The following is a 22,334-nucleotide window of genomic DNA, read 5'->3' as shown; positions in this document are numbered from 1 at the left end:
GCAAGGGAAGGGGAAGAGAAAGAAGACAGAGAACAGTAGTTTAATCCAGATCGGATAATTTACTAATTTTAAATACTTGATGGCCTTAAAAACACTGTCTTGGAACGTGAACGGACTGAACAATAAAAATAAAAGGAATCAGATTACACATGTATTATTAAAAAAGAATCTTGACATAATCTGTCTACAAGAGACTCATGTAACAACAAAACATAAGAGAATTCTTAATAATAAGAAACTGGGGGTGGATTTTGTGACATCAGATAAGGTTAAAAAAAGAGCTGTGGTACTATATATAAAGGAAAAATTTGACCCAAAATTATTGTATAAAGATGAGCAGGGGAGAATGATAATAGTACAGATTGTATTTCAAGGAATCAAAATAATTATCGTCGGAATATATGCCCCTAACAATAAAAAATTGGCTTTCTTCTTAGAATTAGGCAATAAGTTATTAGAATGGATTGACCAAAAAATGATATTGATGGGCGATTTTAACAGAGTGGTGTCACCAAATTTAGATAGGTCAACAAAAAAGCAAGAGACAAAGGAGGGCAACCTACCTCGAACGTTCTTTGATCTGGTGGATAATATGGGATTAATTGATGCCTGGAGATTTAAAAACCCTACTATAAAACAATATACCTTTTTCTCAAATCCAAACCAGAGTTGGGGGAGAATAGACAACATTTGGATCTCGAAAGAGTTGATACAAAACTTAGTCAAATCTGAAATACTCCCACAAACTATATCTGACCATAATCCAGTATTTATGGAGATAAAGGGTAAGGATAACAGAGCAGTTAGATGGAGAATGAATGAAGGTATATTTAATAACCAAAAGATAGTAAGTGAAGCGAAAGAAACAATCGAAGAATATTTAAAGTGGAATTTACATAAAGAAACAGCTACAGAAATGGTCTGGGATGCTGGAAAAGCCGTTATGAGGGGCTTTCTGATTCAGAAAAACAGCCATTTAAGGAAAGAAAAAGAGAAAAAGAAAGAAGAGATTCTAACGCAGCTTATGGAGAACGAAAGACAATTAGCTATTAAACCAGACGAGGAGACAATAAAACAAAACTTAAAAATATTACAAGCCCAATTTTCTATGATAGTTAACCAGGAAATTGAGTGGAAAATTAAAATGCTGAAACAAAAGAACTTTGAATCAGCTAATAAAGTAGGAAAACATTTGGCGTGGCAAATAAGAGAAAGGAAAAAACAAAATACGATTTGTAAGATAAGGGATGGAGAAAAGTTAGTGGAAGAGCCAAAAGAAATAAAAAAGATATTTCAGAAATATTGTAAGGAACTATATAAAAGAGGAAATGAAACAGAATATGAAATAGACAGATATCTGGAAGAACACCACCTACAACAGATTACCAAAGAAGAGAAAGAGCTATTAGACCAGATGATTACAGAAGATGAGATAAGGAAGGCAATAAAAAAGATGAAAATAGGGAAAGTGCCAGGGCCGGATGGTTTACCAGCTAAATATTATAAAATACTAAGTGAACAATTATGCCCAATTTTACGTGAAGTGATGAATAATATCTTAAAAGAGGGAAGAATTCCGAACACCTGGAAGGAAGCATATATTACTTTAATACCTAAAAAAGATGTGGACGCCTTAGAGGTGAAGAACTATAGGCCGATTTCGTTATTAAATAACGATTATAAACTGTTTGCGGATATAATGGCAGAAAGATTAAAAACGGTATTAAAAAATAAAATCCATAAAGACCAAACGGACTTCCTACCAGGAAGACAATTAAAAGACAATGTAAGAAATGTGATAGACATCATTGATTATCTGGAAACTAGAATAGACAAACAGGCGGCCTTGGTATTTATCGACGTGGAGAAGGCATTTGATAATGTCTCTTGGCGCTTTATGACGGAAAACCTGAAGAGGATGGGAGAAAGATTTAGAAAGGGCATAGAGGCCATCTATTATGAGCAAAAGGCAAAACTTATAATAAATAATTCTACATCAGAATTTTTTGACATTTCTAAAGGGACCAGACAAGGATGCCCCTTGTCTCCCCTACTTTTTATTTTAGTATTGGAAGTTCTTAATAAGAAGTTGAGGGAAACAACAGAGGTTAAAGAAGTCAGGGTAGGAATCAAGGAACATAAAATTAAAGCCTTTGCGGACGACATTGTTCTAACATTAGAAAATCCAATACGTAGTGTAAAAGAAGCCTTACAAAAAATTGAAGAGTTTGGAGCTGTAGCAGGATTCAAGGTTAATAAGAATAAGACTAAAATACTGACTAAAAATCTATCTAAGGAAGATATAGCAGACTTAGAACAAAAGACAGGAATTATGACGGCAAAGAAGGTGAAATACCTTGGAGTTTGGATTATGGCTAAGAACATCAATCTATATAAAGATAATTACGAGGTCACCTGGAAGTATATTAAGAAAGATTTAGAAATTTGGGAAAGAATGAGACTATCTTTTTTGGGGAGGATTGCGGTTATTAAAAATGAATGTTCTGCCCAGAATGCTATTTCTATTTCAAACCATCCCGGTACTTAAAGGCCTAAAGCAATGTAAAGAATGGCAAAAAGCCTTAGCAAGATTCATCTGGCAGAAAAAAAGACCGCGAATAAAAATGAAAATATTGGTAGACAGAAAAGAAAGAGGGGGTTTTTCCCTTCCGGATTTATGTCTATACTATGAGGCGGCGTGTTTAATGTGGTTGAAAGACTGGATAACGCTAGAAAATAGAGATATGTTAGATCTTGAAGGCTTTGACAACAGGTACGGATGGCACACGTACCTGTGGTACGAAAAGGTGAAAGCACATAGAGGCTTTCGGAACCATATTTTTAGAGGACCAATATTCCAAGTATGGGAAAGAAATAAAAACCTATTGGAAAGGAAGACACCCTGGTGGATTTCACCAATAGAGGTGTTAACGGTCAAAAAAGTTAATATGGAAGGGAAGAATGCCACCTATGAAGAACTTACAAGAAAAACGGATCAAGGTATAAAACTTAGACCATATGAAGAGATTAAAAACTCGTTTACTGGGTGGTTGCAATACCACCAAGTAAATGACTTGCTAAAAGAAGATAAAAAGAAAATAGGATTTGAAGACAAAAAATCTAAATTCAATGTGGAAGTTGTTGAAGGAAAGACCAAAGTACTGTCTAGAACATATGATATATTATTGGAGTGGTATACAAAAGACGAAGAGGTGAAGGAGGTTATGATTAAGTGGGCAATAGATTTCGGCTATAATATTGATTTTGAGAGATGGCTAGAATTATGGAATACCAACATGAAATTTACGGCATGTATGGCGCTAAGGGAAAATATATGGAAGATGATATATAGGTGGTACCTTACACCAGTGAAATTGGCTAAGATATATAGATTAAAAAACAAAAAAATGTTGGAAATGTGAAGAAACAGATGGTGACTTCTACCACATGTGGTGGTCATGCAGCAAAGTGAAGGGCTTTTGGGAATCAATCTATAATGAACTTAAAAAAAAAATTAAATATACGTTTCCCAAAAAACCCGAAGCTTTCCTGCTAGGAATGACAGGCAAAGAAATTAAAAAAGGAAGATAAGGTACTATTTCTATATGCCACAACAGCCGCAAGAACAATGTTAGCACAAAATTGGAAAATGGATGTCATACCCAATATATACGATTGGCAGATTAAATTAACAAATTATGCCGAGCTCGCTAGAATAACTGTGAGAATAAGAGATCAAGATGAACAGAAACTCCATGACAACTGGGTTAAGTATTGGACATATATCGGAACTAAATTTTAAATGACACTAGCGGGACTGGAAACAACTCTAACAGTAAATGGCTACTATGTGAAACAGATAAAATACGTGAATATAAGGTCTATTTGAAACTTACCAAAGGAGTAGAAGGAGGTCCAAGGCTCGGCAGAGCCTAAAATGAATGTATTTACAACTTATGGAATGAATATATTTTGTGCAATTTAAGTATTGGATTTTGTATAAGTTTATTTGTACATATGTATAATATCAATAAAAATTTATCAGCAAAAAAAAAAGAATGTTCCTGAGTCTCTGCATCTCCAACAATTACTTCACACATTTTTATACATTTTTGAAAGTTTCCATGGTGTTAGATACCATCGATGTTGCGTTTTTTGAAAGTTCTCTCTAATTGTGTAACAGTTTGTGAATTTCCAATTGATCTTCCATAAATTTTCCCATTGGGCCATGGTTCCCTCACTTCCTCTTGAGTTATCTTCAGGAGAAGAAAATGCTAAGGAGGAAAACCTACACAAATCCAGAGTGGACTCTCTAAGATGGTTGGATGGTGTCCTGGACAACTTCTTCCAGCAACTCCGATGGCCCCTTGAAGCTAATGAAAGTCTTGGGCCTGGAGCTTTTGGAGGGGCAGGACCAGGAAAGCTTCTGCCACCATTATCCTTCCAACTGGGTTTCAGGCCTCATCATGGGACTGAAACTGCCCTGGTTGCACTGCTTGATGATCTCCGATGGGCTAGAGACCAAGGGGAAAGCTCTTTCCTGGTTCTGCTGGTTCTCTCAGCAGCTTTGGAGACCTTTGACCATGGTATCCTTCTGGACCCTCTAGGGGAGCTGGGGGCACTGCTGTGCAGTGGTTCCCCTCCTTCCTCCTGGGCCATGTCCAGAAAGTGGTGTTGGGGGATGAGTGTTCAGACCCCTGGGCTCTCACTTGTGGGGTGCCTCAGGGCTCTGTCCTCTCCCCCATGCTTTTTAATATTTATACAAAGTCACTGGGAGAGATCATCAGCGGGTTTGGGCTGCGTGTTCCCCGGTATGTGGATGATACTTAGCTCTTCCTCTCTTTTAAATTGGAACCAGTGAAGGTCCTGTGTGAGTTTCTGGAGGCAGTTGAAGGATGGATGGCAGCTAACAGACTGAGGTTGAATCTTGACAAGACAGAAATACTGTCGCAGGGGGACAGGGGGCAGGCAGGTGTGGGGGACCCCCTGGTCCTGAATGGGGTAACTGTGCCCCAAAAGGACCAGGTGTACAACCTGGGGGTCATTTTGGACTCACAGCTGTCCATGGAGGCGAAGGTCAATTTTGTGTCCAGGGCAGTTGTCTGCCAGCTCCATCTGGTATGCTGGTTGAGACCCTACATGCCTGGAGACTGTCTCCCCAGAATGGTGCGTGCTCTGGTGATCTCCCGCTTGGACTACTGCCATGTGATACATGGGGCGATCTTTGAAGGTGACTCGTAAACCTCAACTAATCCAGAATGTGGCAGCTAGACAACAGAATGGGAGCAGCCATTGAGACAACATAACACCAGTCTGAAAGGATCTTCACTGACTCCCAGTACATTTCTGAGCACAATCCACATTGTTGGTGCTGACCTTTAAATTGTCTCGGTTGCATTTTTCAGGCATAGATTCCTGTTATGCCTTCTGTCACAAATTTATTTGCTGAAGGAATTTTTTGCTGTCTCTGAGCTTTTTTTCCTACTCTGCTAATTGTATGTCGGACTTGCTCTGGAAATCATTATGGAGGAGCAAATCATTGACCTAAAGCCCTACAGCCTCACTCTCTGTAGACCTGAAGGAGCGTCTCCACCCCCATCCCTCAGTCTGTACACTGAGGTCCTCCTTCGAGGGTCTTCTGCTGGTTCACCCCCCCACCCCCATTGAGAAGCGAAGTTACAGGGAAGCGGGCAGTGGGCAAGGAAATGGGCAACTATCTGACATTTAGAAGACAGCTGAAGGCAGCCCTGTATCAGGATGTTTTTAATGTCTGATGTTTTGCTGTCTTTTATATTAAAAAATTCCTTCCAGTAGCACCTTAAAGACCAACTAAGTTAGTTCTTGGTATGAGCTTTCGTGTGCATGCACACTTCTTCAGATACAGTTGGTCTTTAAGGTGCTACTGGAAGGAATTTTTTATTTTGACTATGGCAGACCAACACGGCTACCCATCTGTAACTGTCTTTTATATGTACTGTAATTTGCCCAGAGTGGCTGGGGAAACCCAGCAAGTTAGGCAGGGTAGAAATACTACCATCATTCTTATTATATTGTGATTTTTTTGGTAGATATTTTGGAATTCGTACTGCAATATCAGTTCATGATATGTTATGGGTGGAGAAAATCTCAGGGATGCCATCAATGGTAATCCCACCCACAACTTCTCATTCACATACATTCTGTAAATTAGGGGAGGTCACACACCTCACCGGTGCTAATACTGGCAGTCTTTGGCCTGTATAGGCACACCTTGTATGTAGAGCCTCCAGCCACAAGCACTGTCTACCATGAAAATGGGTCCTTTGGGAAGAATCTCAGCTTGTCAGTCACTTTGACACTGCCTACAAAGAATAACAGGAACAGAAATGCTTTTGAGGTGCAACTTCTATATCAGTCATTGAAGGAATGGGTTTCCCAAACCCAAAACTGACTGTACAGGCATTTTTAAACTGCACCAAAATCCCCATTTCTCCTTAGCTAAAATGCATAAACTTTAGCTGTTGAGCAAATGCAAAACAAGAACACAGCTCTCTCCTTATCAGTTTGACGGCAAGACTTGTTAGGATATTTCCGTTCCACCTTAAAAGGGAGCAGGCTTTTGGGAGTCAGAGTCTGCGCATGTCCTGTTGACAGGATGTTTATGTTCTTATATTCCTTTCGATTTCAGTTGGCCAGAGATGCTGACACAGAACGGTCACGTTTTCTTTTGTTCTGTTAAACGCTAATAAAGTCTGTAAATTATGCTCTTCTGCGGTGCAAGCTTTTGGCTGTGTTTCTGCTGATAAACAGTGTACACAAGCCTGGAATGTGGCTAGGAATTTCCAGAGGCTTCGTGTCGCTAACTGTTGGATCTGAGTGACTATGGGAGGCCGATGGACGTCCAGAACTCCGGCTTGGGGGCTCAGATGGACGTTATCTCCCTGGCAGTTTCCCAACAACAAGGTTTCGGGCCCAGATTCACGGCACCTACAGGAGAGTAAAGCTGCAACAGACTGCGTTTGAGAGGTATGAAGGGGGGGAAAAGCGAAAGGAAAGGGACGCTTTTCTGTTTTACCTCGCAAGGAGTCTTTGATCTCCGGCAGATTAATTGGCCTGGGAGCCGAGCCAGAAAGGCTTCGTGATTAATGGCTGCCAAGATAAGGAGTCTTTCAAGTTAAAATAGACTCACGGCTAAAGTAAAAGCTGGAATGGAGTTTTTCCAAGCTGATGGGGATACTCAGTGTCCTAAGTTGGATGGGCAGAATTATGAAACCTGGGCAAAATGGTGTGAATCTTTGCTGCGTCAGTTTGGGGTCTGGCATGTTGTTTCTGAAGCCCCCCCAGTTCCTCTGACAGAGAGATGGAAATCGCATGATTCGAAAGCGATTGACGTAATAGTCTTATCCGTATCTCTTGAGGAAATTAAGACGCTGGCTGGCAACACCACTGCACGTGGAATGTGGACTGCATTGATGAAAGCTCACAAGCCAATAATCCCAGCCCAGAGTTTGACTGCATCGGAGGTCCTAGCTGTTTCCCAGAATGCGAATGAATGTAGGGATGCTGAGGGCACCGGTTGCAAGCTGCAGGGGGAGCTGACCGTCACGTCATCCCAGGCAGCATTCCAGCCTCCAGGGGGGGCCAAGGAGTCGGCAGCTGAGAGCTCTGTTTCTCATGGGAACCAAGGCCATCGCCTTTGCAGAGGCCGGAAAGGCAAAAGTAAACAGAGCCAGACGCAGACGTCTGCAGATGGCCAGGAGCAGAGGGAGGGTGAAGAGCCCGCGCAAGAGAAAAACAAAGCATTGTTTGCTGGCACAGCTTCACCAAAGGCTAAAGGCACATCTGCTGACCAGAAGCAGGGGGGCAAGCTGCAAAAGCCCACGCCAGTGGAAAGCAAGGTTTTGCTTGCTGGCACAGCTTCACCAAAGGCTAAAGGCACGTCTGCTGGCCAGGAGCAGCAGGGGGGCAAGCTCCAAAAGCCCATGCCGCTGCAAAACAAGGGTTTGCTTGCTGTAAGGACTGCTCCAACTGCCAAAGGCAGGTTTATTGTGGATTCAGGTGCGTCCCGCCACATTTCGAAGGATCGCCATCTCTTTATCTCCTTCAAGCCTCAGGAGGGTGAGATCCACCTGGCTGATGGAAGGACGTTGCAGATTGCAGGAGAAGGGACTGTGAAACTTGCAAGTCTGCACACTACCATCAGTAATGTACTTTTTGTTCCAGGAGCTGCAAGCAACTTGTTGAGCGTCCCACAGCTTACTGGACGTGGTTTTCAGATTTCCTTCAAGAGGAGCGTCTGTGTCATCAGTAAAGGCAAAGAGGACTATTTGCATGCAAAGTTTATGGATGGTTTGTTCCATATAACTTATGAGGACACTGCTGTTGTGTCAAATGCTGGTTCTTGTTGTGTTGCACAAACTAACAAAGTTCTTCATGCAGGTTGCATTCATGATGCGCATCGACAGTTTGGTCACCTCTCTTGGAAGGCACTGGCCAAGATGCCAGAGGTGGTTGAGGGTTTGAACATCAAACCCTGTAAATTTCACATGAAATGTGTATCTTGTGCAGAGAACAAGGTGAAGGTTGCTCCAAAAGGCAAGGAGTCTAGCAGGCAGGCTTCCAAACCCTACCAGCTAGTGCATGCGGACCTGGTTGGGCCACTTGCGCCCTCTTTAGGAGGAGCAAGGTACTTCATGGTTCTGATTGATTCTTTTTCTAGGTACATTCATGTGTTTTTGCTCGAACAGAAATCGCAAGCGTTTCCGAAGTTTAGGGCATTCTGTGCTTGGTTGGAGAATGTGCACGGCAAACGTATTGCCTGTCTGTTTTCCGATCGAGGCGGGGAGTTCACTTCTCAGCAGTTTGAAGCTTTCCTGACTGAGAAGGGAATCCAGCATGACATGTCAACGCCCAGATCGCCATGGATGAATGGTCTTGCAGAGAGAGCAAATCAAACATTGCTGCAAGGAATCAAGACCTTGTTGCATGATGCCAATCTCCCTGATAAGTTTTGGGGGGAGGCTTTGGGGAATTTGGTTTACAGTTATAATCGCAGATTGTCATCACCCATTGGCTGTACCCCCTATGAGAAGATGTTTGGCAAGAAACCCAACACCAAACACATGAGAATTTTTGGTTCGGACATGTGGGTACGCACACAACAAACCAACAAGCTTGGGAAGCGTGGGGCACATGGTTTGTTCATGGGGTACGAAAAAGGTGCATACAGGGTATGGATGACTGACTCTAAATCCATTAAGTTCACAAGGAGTGTTGAGTACAATCCTAAGTGGGGGGAAAATGTGGGAATTTTCCAGAGTTACCCAGAGGAGGATGAAGGTGATGTCAAGCAAGCAGCTAAAGGTGAGAAAGCTGCTGCTGCTGATGATGAGGATGAGGATGATGAGGATGATGATGATGATGATCAGAGTTCGGATTCCAGTTCAGTGGGCGGCGCTGCTGCTGCTGGTGTCAGTGACAGTGACGACACAGCAGACTACCAGAGCGCAAAGGCCTCAGTCAGACCATCTGATGCGTCTGACAATGAACTGGAAGAACCACTGTTCACCATTGGTCACTTTTCTCCTAAGAAAGAGGAGATGAGTCCAGAAGACTTGCGTCTAGTACGCAGATCTGAAAGGGCGACCAAGGGCAGACCTCCAAAGAGGTATGCTGATGAGTTTGCTAAGACAGCAACTGCTGTTCTTAGTAGCTCAAAGAAGGTATGGGAACCTTCAAGCTTCAAAGAGGTTCAGGAGTTAACCTCTAAAGATGCTGAGCCTTGGCTTAATGCCATGAAGGCTGAAGTTGATTCCTTGAACAGGAACCAAACTTGGGAACTGGTACCGGTAGTCCCAGGAATGAGACTGGTTGGCAGCAAATGGGTCTTCAAGGCCAAGACAGACCAGAATGGCAAGGTAGTCAGACACAAAGCCAGATTGGTTGCCAGAGGTTTTTCACAGGTACCAGGACAGGATTACCACGAGACCTACTCACCCACAGTCAAATATGAGAGCATTCGGCTGATGCTCAAGGTCGCTGCGGAGGAGAAACTGCATGTTACCCATCATGACATTAATACAGCTTTTTTGTACGGGGTTTTGGGGGAGGAGATGTTCATGCTTCCACCTGATGGGATGCAGATACAGAAGGGAATGGTCTGTAAACTGCGGAAATCCTTGTATGGTCTCAAGCAGAGTGCCAGGTGTTGGAACACAAAACTCACTGAGACATTGCTTTCTCTAGGTTTTCACCAGGGCAAAGCTGATCCATGTGTGTTTGTCAAGGAGGAGGGGCAAAACAAACTGTATTGTTTATGTTTTGTTGATGATCTTCTGATGTTTTGGAAGAATCAGGCTTTTTACCAAAGCACCCTAGCTCAGCTGAAGGAGCACTTTGACATGAAGGATCTTGGTGAGGTATCCAACTATCTTTCTCTGCAGGTGGAGAGGGACCAAGCAGGTAATTTTCTGGTACACCAAACACAGAAAATTGCTGATGTATTAACCAGGTTGAATTTGGTTGATGCAAACCCAGCAGACACACCAATGGTGACAGGTTACCAGGTAGACAGTACTGCTGAAGCGTTTTCTGACACAACGCTATACAGATGCATTCTAGGCAAGCTGAATTTCATTGCCAGATGTTCAAGACCTGACATAGCTGTAAGCTGTAATCTGCTTAGCAGACATGCCAACAATCCTACGGTTCAGGATTGGAAAGCTCTGAAGCGCATAGCCCGCTATTTGAAAGGGACTATGCACTACAGGCTGAGGTTCACCAGTCAGAAGACTGGAGGTCTTGAAATCTTTGCAGATGCAAGTTTTGGAAGTGACACCACGGATGGTACAAGCACTTCTGGAGTATGCTACATGTACAACCACTGCCTGTTTGACTGGTTGTGCAAGAAGCAAACAACAGTGAGCCTAAGTTCCTGTGAAGCAGAACTCAATGCTCTGTCATTTTCACTCATGGATTGTGAATGGTTGATGCAACTGTTTAAGGACATCGGGGTTTCTGTGAAATGTCCTATACAAGTGTATCAAGACAATAGATCTTGTTTGGCTTTGCTGAACTCAGAGAGTTGCAAGCAAAGAACCAAGTACTTGCAGATTAAGCTACATCGTGCAAGAGAGTGTATTCAGAAAGGACTGATTCAGGTGTCCTACATGGCAGGAAATGAAATTCCTGCTGATCTGTTGTCTAAGGTTGTTAACAAAGAACAACTTAAGGTTTATGTACAAAGGTTGCAATTGGGTGAACCACAGGTACAACAGGTTACACGGAAAGGGGGAGGATGTTAGGATATTTCCGTTCCACCTTAAAAGGGAGCAGGCTTTTGGGAGTCAGAGTCTGCACATGTCCTGTTGACAGGATGTTTATGTTCTTATATTCCTTTCGATTTCAGTTGGCCAGAGATGCTGACACAGAACGGTCACGTTTTCTTTTGTTCTGTTAAACGCTAATAAAGTCTGTAAATTATGCTCTTCTGCGGTGCAAGCTTTTGGCTGTGTTTCTGCTGATAAACAGTGTACACAAGCCTGGAATGTGGCTAGGAATTTCCAGAGGCTTCGTGTCGCTAACTGTTGGATCTGCGTGACTACGGGAGGCCAATGGACGTCCAGAACTCCGGCTTGGGGGCTCAGATGGACGTTATCTCCCTGGCAGTTTCCCAACAAGACTGGCCTTGACTTTACCAGTAGAACAGACACAGACATATCTTATGTTCTGACCACAAATGACGGGGAGACCCAAGTCTGGGACTAACGCCAGAGCATGTTCTCAGAAGTAGTGACCTTTTGCTCCAAGATAGGAGTAGGAACAGGAATATCCTTTTATGGTCAGGAGTGCAGGAAGGAAATCCCTTTTATGGTTGAGAGTACCAGAGCAGGAACATATGTGATGTCAACCTACGTATACAAGCTGACGTGGTTGGAAGGAGGGAGAGGGTGCCTGGAGGGTATATATACTGCATGAAACTTGTCATTTCTTTGGACTTGCTGTGGACTCACCACGCAAGTGCCTTCTGCTATCCGGAGAGCAGAATAAACTCTTTCTTTGAACCAACTTGGTGTCATTTTGACTTCCTTCCTCCTGTCACGGAGCAACGCGGACCCAATCAGTGAACTCCAATAAGGCTACATTTCTTGGTGCATTGGCCGGGAATCCGCGTTCTCCAAGGACAGGACAAAGGACCGAGGCGTCACTGCGAAGCAAACAGCTCGGTCGGCGTCGGTGGCTCCAAGCGCGCACCCTACCATTTCTAGGGGGAGCCCCCCACCCCGTACCTGAGTGGAGATGCAGCAGAGGCAGAAGAAAGACAGCAGCTGCACGGGGAAAAGGGTGCCCAAGGGAAGGGAAAGGTAGGCTCCACAGCTTGTTTGTGGGAGTCAGGGGTTTGATCAGCCCCGCCCAGTAGGAGCAGTAAAGTGCCGCTGGGTTTAGCCAGTAGAGAGCAGTAGTGTGCCGCTGGTTTGCCGGTAGAAGAGCAGTAAAAGTGCCACCGGCTTTGGGAAGTTTGTGGGTAAAGGGGATTGGGGAGGTGCATGGGGTTTGTATGTGTATGGGGGTTTGTATGTATGTGTATTTATTTGTGTATGGGGACACTCCAGTGAATGTTTTGAGTGGATGAGACGTTGGGGCTCAGAGCCACTGACGAAGCGAAGTGTGGTCCTTGTAAGGTGCGGTTCCTAGCGATGTGAGTCCATCTAGGCCACTAAGAGGACGCGGAGAAAGGTGACTGGGTGAGAAACAACTCTAGGTGGACGGAGTGTCTCAGGGCTATGGGGAAAAAAAACAAAAACAACAAACAGCAAACCAACCCCCTTGCAGTGTTTGTTCTTTTTGGACAATTGGAAATGTCAAGCTACAGTTGAAAAAAACCCTTTAAGCTCCTTTCTGTATTCTGGCAGTGACCAGCATAGGTGCGTCCAGTTGGCTTGTATTGTATTGCCAACACGTGGGGTCCGGGGGAAAAAAAAGGGTATGTGCTCTGCAGAGGCGCCAGGAATAGAACCCTGCGTGAAGGGGTTCTCAATTCTGCCACATTCACTGTGCTGCATGTTAGGGGATTGGGAAACAGACCTTAAAACACCTAGAATCTTGCAGAGTACAAGTATAAGAAGGGATTATTTGGTCTTTAACACTAAAAGTGACATGAGTTGCTCATGAGGTCAAATTTTATATTTTCATGTTAAAGGTGAGAAGGTTTCAATTACTAATACAATCATGTAATCATGTACTGGTTTCAGAATTTGAATGTCATCAATTCACTGTGCTTTGATCTACCTGGTATCTTAATGTTTTTGTTAATAAGTTTGTTTCTTATTGACTCTGTTGCATAAGGTACCCTGAGTGATTTAGAAACCACTTGTTAAATGTTGATCAAAAGTAAAAATGTACAAATGTATGGGAAAAGGTAGTGGGGTTTTAAAGGGATGGAGTTTTAAATCCCATGTTCAGACAGATGAGAAGAGAAGTGAGAGGGTTACGGGGACAAAGCAGTAAATCATCCCCCTTGCAAACGCTATGCAGCCCTTGGTGGAGTCTGGAAACCAGCTTAAAATGGGGCCAGAGACCACTCAGGAAAATTACAAATTACCAAATATTGCAGAGCAGGCCAACCCCCCAGAGCAAGAGTACCTGTGTCATTTAAACATATGATCTCTTTTGTTATCATAGAGGTGGTTCTGTAAATTTGACACACCTTTACATCTTGCAGGTAGCAGCAAAAGGGAATTTGCAATACTTGCAGACCTGTGTTTTAAAACTTGAAGGGGTGTGCAAGTTAGATTTTATTATAAATCTCAGCTCAGTTTAAAATAAGGAATAGCACACTATTTGATACCAAAATTGATTTTTGCACTACCTTTCTTCTGATATATTTTTGAAATGTGTATAATTTTTATTTGTAAAAAGGATGAACAATTGTATGCAGAAGATGAAGTAGTGGTCTGGGCTGCAGAAGGTAGAGGGAAGTAGAAAAGAAGGTGGGAGGGAGAGGAGAAAAGTGAGAATGTTGGGACAGGAGAAAAGTTGGGTAATGGGCTGTAAAGACGGTTGAGTGTTTATGCTGATGAGTATTAATGAAAGTAATATATTAAGATGCTATTATTGAGAGAGAGTTTACTAAATATAGTAAAAGCTGAGTTGCATAAAGGGTGTGTGTGACCAGCGACACACTGGTGTCAAAGTCTTGCATGTGCTGTTAAAATGCAATCAGATTCTTGGTTGAGGTTTTCATGAGTAAAACCAGCTTTTAAAGAATTCTGAATTAAGAATTAAGAATATAATATATTATAGAACAGCCCTCTTTTTGGCTGGCTGGACAGCTAACCATCCATAAATGAACGGCAAGATTAGAGACCTGGAATGTTGTTTGTATTTTTTTAGTATGTCCCTCCCATGAAAGATACTCCTTGGACATCTATTAATTGAAAATTGAGATGGCTCTGAGTGTACATGCCAGGAGAGGTCTTAGGCAAAATAATTTTTATTTCCCTGTTTACATTAGGCTGTGGAAAGTGTTCCAAAACGAACATCTTATATGAGAAAGGGAGATATTGAAGCTCTTTGTGTTGATTGAACCTCCAAAGTTGGCAAATGCATTAGTGACAGCAGAATCAAGATGTTGATAGACAAATACCTCAATGCTTATTGATACAATTACCCCCCCCCCACTAGAGGACTAGTGGGTAGATCCAACCCAATATTTGTGTGTTAATAATGTCTACAGCTTCAAAAGCAAACAAAAGCTGTATTAGAGGCTCTTTCCTTCAACTATACAATCTTGCAGGAAGTGCAGAGAAAGTGGAACTTGGGTTTTCAAACCAAAATGCTAAGTAAAACAGAATGATGTGAACACTGGCCCAACTGAATGCATGAATGTGTGAATCCATTTAGGAAGAGTGTTGGGGTGAAATAGCAAATGTGTGTATTGGGAAACTGGGACCTTAATTCATAAAGCAAATAACACCAAGCAAGCTTTGTCCTTCAGCAGAATACACTTAAGATACGGTGTACACAAAGCTACAGTGATACACAAAAGCTACAGAGCTTTTCTCTAGTGTAGGATTTGTTTACATCCTCTGTAGCATACGCAAGCAGGACCAAAAATGCAGGAGGAATCAGATGCCACATTTTGAAGTAGGTGAAGGCCCCACTGCCTGTATTCGTTCATTTGTGGTGTGTGCCTTTCTTTGTGGTTTCAAATATGAAAGTTATCAGGCACTTCTTCTTATCAGGGCTGCTGATGTCATATGCTTTCGTAGCCTTCTCCGACATGGTGGTGTTCCCTAAAATGTTCCTAGTGCTCTAGGTCAGATATTTAGTTTCACATTATGAAAAGGAACAAGCAGGAACCTTTCCCCTAAACAGTGTCTTGCTTGGTATCAGCTATCTCACCCCCCCCCCCATCTGCTCTACATAGGATTAACTAGATATGCCAAAAAAAAAAAAAAGTTGGTGTTAAAGAGTTGAGTTGCACTCTGTCTCCTTCTGTGTGTAATATACAGATGCAGAAATGAGTTTATATTTAGTCAGCATGAGTTGCTTATTCCTCCTGTTTAATAGGAATACCCTTTCTGACTGTCATCAGATGTTTTCTTATAAGAAAATTTAGCCACACAGCAGGTAGCACTTAACTTATTGTTGTACTATAATTATAAATGAACCACTGTCCCAAGTCAATTAAGTATGTGAATATGTATATCAAGATTAAATCATTTGCAGATAAATAATAGATAATAATAGGGGGAAACTGGGAAGGACTGTCCTACAGTTTATCAAAAAGGTCAATCAACTTTCAAATGCAGCCCAACAGAACCCCCTTTCACAGTGAATATTCTGCAGAAAGAATTTAAAACAGAAGCATATCTTAAAAGGCAAAGGAAGGGTAATCACGGTAATATGCTACCTTTCAAGAGGATCTCATTCTTTTGTGATTTAATTTCTGCTTGCAATTTGTGTGTATATGCTACAATCACATTTAACCCTGGAGAAGAGAGCCAGCATCTGGTACATGTTTTTTTTTGTGTGTTTTTAAGCTTTGTTTGTGTGAATGATTTCAGATGCCAGATCATAACCTGTGTCACCTTGTTAACATACTTCATCTTTGTGTCAGTGTCAGAGAGAGAGAGAGAGAGAGAGAGAGAGAGAGAGAGGGGATGAGAAGGGGAAAATAATAATAATAATAATAATAATAATAATAATAATAATAATAATAATGGGACTGAAGAATTTAGAAAGGACCTAAGAAAAGGAGGTGAAGTAGACAAAAGGACAGTACAAAAGGGTGTTTCAGTATATAAGATCATATAGCGATAAAGTGGGTGGAGCGCCTTTGGTCCTGAGGGCAGCAGAGTACAGGGATGGGAATTGGCTGAAGAAACAGAAGGCATTAATGGGGTAATGGGGCCCTTTGGATGTCCAGCAGTCCTTTGTTGGGCTCAAATTGTTGTTTTCTTGTGTGTGTTGAATATATGCTATATGGTGATTTGTGGACCTAGTAGGTATCCAAAGCCATTTGCACATGGCAAAATATGTTTTTTATCAAGGTAATTTTATCAAGGTAATTGTTAGACCCTGATGATGACCAACCCATAGCCTATTTGTCTGAAAAATTAACCACTACGAAACAAGGTTTGCCTCCCTGCATGCGAACAGCAGTGACTGCTGCCACTCTGATTACAAAAGCTGACAAGTTCACCTTTGGACAGGAAACTACGTGCGTCACTCCTCACGCTGGGCCAGCATTGTTGGACATGAAAGGAACTTATTTTTCTATCTCCCTTTGCCAAGCACTGCTCATGCACCCGCAGTTCCAGCTTCGAGTTACTGAGGTTCTTAACCCGGTTACGCCACCACCTATGGGAGAGGATGGGCCTCCAACACCTGACTGCATATATCCCAGCAGGCCTGATTTGAAGGATGAAGCAAACCCCAGGCAGTACCAGACTGGACTGCTACGATTGATCTACACCAACCCCTTCGACTCACCCTACAGACGCTGCCTCACGCTTCTCCTCACCGCATCGGCTCGGCGCCCACCAGACGACCGCCCTGCTGGTGCCACTTACGCATGGCAAAAGAAGAATCCAGCATGGACTAAAAGAGGACATTTTCTTTTCTTTCCCTTTGAATATATAGCTTTGTATGTAGCTTTGTGGAAGGTACCCCAGGTGTTAGAAAAAGAAGGTATTAGGAAATAGATATATCCCTGTGCCCAAATGATGCAGGTAGGGCTGTGGGGGGACATGGTCTCTGCACCCCATGGACTCTGCACCCCTGTCTCTGATGACAGGTGTACATTATCCTCATCCTCAATGAAGCTGGCAGTGGAAAAGACATTAAAGTTGGAAGCCTCGGACTTCCGGGGTGGCGCCATCGGTAATGGCGGATTCCCTCTGATCCGGAGGGACTGGCTCTAAGGAAAACGGGTCTGTTCCGCTACGGCGAAGCGGGGACCCTTTAAAAAATCACAGGCGGATGAAGCCTGTGACCATGGGACTCGGCGGACACCTTTCGCGCCCCCCCCCAAATCATAAAGGAACCTAATTACGGGCTCCGGAGCGAAGAGGGGCAAGTGGCGCGGTGCTGAGAGTCAACTGCTTCTTCCGTGGAGTGAAGCCGCACAGCCGTTGCCGGAGAGCGCTACCTTTTTCCTGGGACAATTTGGCTACAAAAACAACTACCCGTGAGTAGATTAAATTTGGACAATTGGACTTTAAACAACGACCTGCGAGTAAAACGGAAAATTGGATTAAGAAATTCCTCTTAATTTGGCACAGAAGCGGGATGGTCTAAACAGGAAGTCAGCCTTCCGTTTCTTGTAGATAGATTAAAGCAAAGACATGGCAAACTAGAGTTCAGAAAATCGTTTGTAAAGGATCAACTTTCATCATCTAAAACTACTGAACCCCCTTCGGAAGCAGGAGAAGAGGGGGGATTTTTTTCCGGATTATTTAAACCTGCAGAAGAGAGCGTAAAGAAAAGTAATTTTCCACCGTCTTGAACCTGGGAGCGGGGTGTCAGGACAGACGCTTTTGGGAAGTTCATTGACTATAGACAAACTTTTTGACAGACAGTTAAAAGAAGAGAAACATAGTGATTCTGTTGTTCCCCTTCGCATTTTAAAGGAACAAATATTGACAAAATATCTGAAAAAGGAAACTTTGTTGTTAGATCTGCTTTTAAAAAGAAAAGAAAAGAAAAGAGATGGATACAAATAGAAGTTCTTCCCCTAGAGGGAGCTTGTGAAACTGTTATTAAATTTGAACTCGGGAGCTTCGCAGCTGCAATAGATTAAGATAGTGGGAACAGACTTCTGACCTTGCATAACAATGTATTCAGAGGCTCTGGTGCGTGCTTTCTGCAAGACAAGTGCTTTATTGGAACAGTTACATGAGAAGACAGATTTGATGACTGTTGTGATTAGAAATTTTGGACAGGTAGTGGGTATCTATATAGAACCCACCCAGAAATCAACTCAGGAGTGTGCTCTGACAGATCAGATGAGGGAGGAGGTTGTTGCTGGACCTCGGGTGGCAGAGATGGAGGGAGCTGTGGCCCAGCAGGAACATGAGTTGTTGGATCTGACAAATGAACTTGGAAAAAGCCAGATTTGGAGAGATAAGAGTTTTGTTTGGCTTGGAGATGGGGGGCTGGATAGACCCCCCTATGCAGGGATGTTTTGACTTTTCAAGTCTGGCAATGGGCCGTGAGGAGTTTGGGGTTGTGGGGGTCCTCAACTCTGGAGGGACCTTGAAACATGCTTTTAAATACCACATGGAGTTCAGTGTGGACTATGGAAAAGGGGCTGATCTGTCGAGAAGGGATAAAAATACTGTCAAGTTGGAGTTTCCACGAGTGAAAGGAGCAGGAGACAAAGTAAAGTACAGGTATAAATATGAAGAAGACTTGCGGAAGGGACATGGAAGAGACTTTAGGGTCTCGGACATAAGATTACCAGGTTAATGAACTATATGGATGGGATAGAAAGGACTGTCAAAACCCGAGACCAGGAGGAAGAGATGTTGGATGAAGATTGGAAGAAAGTTTTAAATTTTTTATTAAGGATTGTTTTGTAAAATTAATGAGTATTAGAAAAATGTGGGAACGAAATTATTTGGCTTTAGCAGAAATGTTAAAAAAAATTATGTAAGAATATGTTATGGTTATGAGAAATTGGTATAAGTAAGATTTAAGTTTTAAGTTTTAGGGTCTTTTATAGTAAGATAAGGTTAAAATAGATTAAGGTAATTTAATGACAGAATATTATGAAAAATGGAAAGGATTTGCTGTGATAATTAACAACTAGAATACAAAAAAGGGAGGTGTGAGGAGGTCGATGAAATAAGGTAATGACAGTTAAGGATTTGGAAATATTGGATCTGTTTTTAAATTTTTCTGGTTTATTTTTGCTTCTTGATTTTGATGTGTTATGTGTTTTGTTTTTGTTTTTTGTTTTTGATTTTTATCGATATGTATTGTTTGATTGCTGTTTGTTTTTCCCTTGTTTTTCCCTTCTTTTTCTCTTTGTTTTTTCTGTAATTTTAAAAATTCTCAATAAATATCATTAAAAAAATAATAATAAAGTTGGAAGCCTGAGAGAGAGGAAAAAGTTTCTGGCTGCTTCCTGGGTGGGATTGCAGAAACCAAGAGCCGCTTCTGAGAAGGCCTCTCCCCTCCCCTCTTCCTCTTGAAATTTCCTCTCCTCTCCAGGAGGACCCAAGGTTGGACTTGGCAGAATGGCTGTGTCTGGACAGGGCAGAGGCTTATGGGTTAGGAAGAGGATGGAGCTTGCAGGAAGGAAGGGGTGGGGGAACTGGAGCCCCCACTTTCCAGGGATCCCTCTCTGGTCGCCTTGAAGGGGTGGCCGATTCCAGGGCGGGAGGGAGAAGGCAATGCGGCCCCTCCAGAGAATCCCCACGGGCGCCAGGAAGGAGACGTGTCCCCAAAGACTGGTCTACCTAGCTCCCCCCCCCGCCAATGCTGCCCTTCCCCGCCCCAGGGATGCTCCCCCCCCGACTTCCTCCACCCCTCCCGACTTCCCTGAGTCTCCCCTGCACCCAGAGGCCGCCTTGGCGGGGCTCACCCTCACCCTTCACGCCCCACCTCTCCATCCAGAGGACAACACCCCCCCCCAACACGAGGGTCTCTATCCAGGTGTCCCTCGCGCCCGTTAACGCTTTCCTGGCCCGCCTTTCTCCGTGCAGATCCCACAGGGCCCCAGGGATGCCTGTGCGGGGGAAACGGGGCAAGGAGGCCTTCGTGGGGACCCCCTGGGTGGGGGTCCCATGTCCGCCGCTGCCAAGGCGTCCAAGGGGCCCACGAAAGATGCTTTTGGGAGCTGGCGGGGGCCATGATGGAGACAAGCCCCAAAGACTGGTCTACCTAGCTTTCCCCCCCCCCATTGCTGCCCTTCCCTGCCCCAGGGATGCTCCCCCCGACTTCCTCGACCCCCTCCCTCTTTCCCTGAGTCTCCCCTGCACCCAGAGGCCGCCTTATCGGGGCTCACCCACCGCTCGCCCTGCGCGCCCCACATCTCCATCAAGAGCCCCCCCCCCAACACGAGCCACACGGGGGTCTCTATCCAGGCGTCTCTCGCGCCCATTAACCCATTCGTGACCCGCCTTTCTCCATGCGGAGCCCACAGGGCCCCAGGGATGCCTGCTTGGGGGAAACGGGGAAAGGGGGCCCTCGTGGGGACCTCCTGGGTGAGGGCACCATGTCCGCCCCCGCCAGGGCCCCTTAGGGGCCAAGGAAAGCCCCCTCCGCAGCACTCGTGCAGGGATCCAGGCCCTGCCCGTGGGGCCCACGAAAGGCGCTTTGTGGAGCTGGTGGGGATCTCTGGGTCCTTACCGCCCCTCCCCTCCCCCCGCAACCCCTTTACCTCTTTGTCCTCGCTCCCGATTCTCCTTTCCTTTCCTGCAACATCCACGGGGGGGGGTGTCCTCCCCGCCTCCTCCCTCCCCTTTCTGTAAGCGCCCCCCCTTGAGCTACGGCGCAGAGCAGCAATCCAGCGCAGAAGCTCCACTTCCGGGAGAAGCAGGCAGTTTGGGAGGGGGGCTCATCCCCCCCATTCCCGGAACAGAGGTCGGGTGGCGAGAAGGAGGAGGAGGAATGGGTGCAACGTACGGGGGCGGGATTTGGAGTTGTGTGGGAGGGGTGAGAGAACGATGTGCCGGGAGGGGAGGGGAGGAATTGGGGGGGGGAGGTTTCCCTCCTCCCCTCTTCCATCTGTGGATCAGGAGAGCGGGGGACGGGCTGATCCTGGCAATCCAATGACAAAGTGGGGTTCCCCCCGCTATAATGTTTATATTGCAAAATACTTCCCTCGCCCACCCCACGCCACGAGCCGTGCGTCCGTGTTTTAGGTATTGGTGCTCTTCAGACCAGGATGGGGGGGGGACAGTTATACGACTCCCCAGAAACCCCAAGTCCCCACCACACACCACACAGGCACCTTCCATGCACAACAGCAAAGAGGCTCAGAGAAGCAACCTATACAATTGTAGCAAGAAGCGGATACCATGAATCGGACTGTGTCCTCCGAGTATCCAATATAGAAAACTGTAGAATCGTCCGATAATCGCCAAAATTCAACGGTTTGACGGATGTCCTTGGTTCCCACGACTAATGACTCCTCTGGAATTGGGGTCTCCAGGGCTCCCCCTGACTCCATAATCCCTTAGGAGGCAGGAGGCGATCAAGGGCAGCACATGCCTCAGGCAGAAATCCATCGGGATGGTGGGTTGAATCCTGATGCATTCAGAGGAGAAGCGGAGGAAAGCCTTGCAGTTGGGGGGGATGTGTAAATACTATTAAGGTTCTTTGGGGATGATACGGAACGGGGGGGGGGCAATGTCTTCTTCACTACAATATATTTGCTCAATTTCTCTAGGACTCCATCACCCCTCCCCTGTCCTCCATAATCTCTCAAGTAATACTGTCAAAATCCTGTCACAATGTATCCACTCTGTTTCTGCTTTTGCTCTCTAGTACAGAGTGGCTTAGAAATCACTGAAATCTTCAAAAATTGATATAAAATCAGCCGTGGTTCTGATCTGCTCGTTCTCGGTGCCATTCAACTCAGTTCCCCTTGGACTCCATGATGCTGTCCCTACTTCCATAATCCCCAAAGCGGCAGGTCACGTACGCAGGAACTTCTTAATCCTGTCAGATAGTTTTGCAAATCCTTCCTTCGGGCAATACTAGGTGACAGACGATGTATATTCCTGGCCCATTGTCTTGCCACCACCAGTACTCAATAAATGTGTATCTATGTATATTTCCCGCTCCGCATATCCCCCCTCCCTCATCCGAAAATGCTAATTAATGTAATCCCACCTTTTCAT

General features: G+C 44.3%; 1 protein-coding gene across 4 annotated transcripts in view; it reads right to left on the bottom strand.

Annotated features, from left to right (window-relative positions):
- Positions 1–21,039, bottom strand: part of LOC309541299 (uncharacterized protein) — a 64,971-nt gene extending 43,932 nt beyond the window's left edge. The window contains exons 1-2 of one of the 4 annotated variants that reach the window (XM_082239010.1): positions 20,870–21,039; positions 6,250–6,341 (exon numbers count right to left, since the gene is read on the bottom strand). The gene's annotated coding sequence lies outside the window, so the exon portion shown is untranslated. The other 3 variants (XM_082239009.1, XM_082239012.1, XM_082239011.1) reach the window with 3 other exon arrangements.
- Positions 21,040–22,334: the final 1,295 nt, after the last annotated feature.

Source organism: Podarcis vaucheri (genome assembly GCF_965113315.1).
Source record: "Podarcis vaucheri genome assembly, chromosome: 10".
In the NCBI taxonomy this organism is placed as follows: domain Eukaryota; kingdom Metazoa; phylum Chordata; class Lepidosauria; order Squamata; family Lacertidae; genus Podarcis; species Podarcis vaucheri.
This window is presented reverse-complemented; position numbering and strand designations above follow the sequence as displayed.